Raw genomic sequence first — 425 nt, forward strand, 5'->3', positions numbered from 1 at the left:
AATACAGTATATTAACACATATATATTGAATTTAGAAAGATGGTAATGATGACCCTATACATGAGACAGCAGAAGAGACACAGATATAAAGAACAGACTTTTGTACTCTTTGGGAGAAGGTGAGGGTGGGATGATTTGAGAGAATAGCATTGAACGCGTGTATTACCATATGTGAAATAGATTGCCAGTCCAGGTTCAATGTATGAGATGGTGCTCAGGGTCAGTGCACTGGGAGGACCCTGAGGGATGGTATGGGGAGGGAGGTGGGAGAGGGGTTCAGGATGGGGGACACATGTACACCCATGGCTGATTCATGTCAATGTATGGCAGAAACCCGGAGAAGGCAATGGCACCCCACTCCAGTACTCTTGCCTGGAAAATCCCATGGACGGAGAAGCCTGGTAGGCTGCAGTCCATGGGGTCGC

This window comes from Bison bison, unplaced genomic scaffold (genome assembly GCF_000754665.1).
Source record: "Bison bison bison isolate TAMUID 2011002044 unplaced genomic scaffold, Bison_UMD1.0 scf7180017864506, whole genome shotgun sequence".
Taxonomy (NCBI): Eukaryota; Metazoa; Chordata; class Mammalia; order Artiodactyla; family Bovidae; genus Bison; species Bison bison.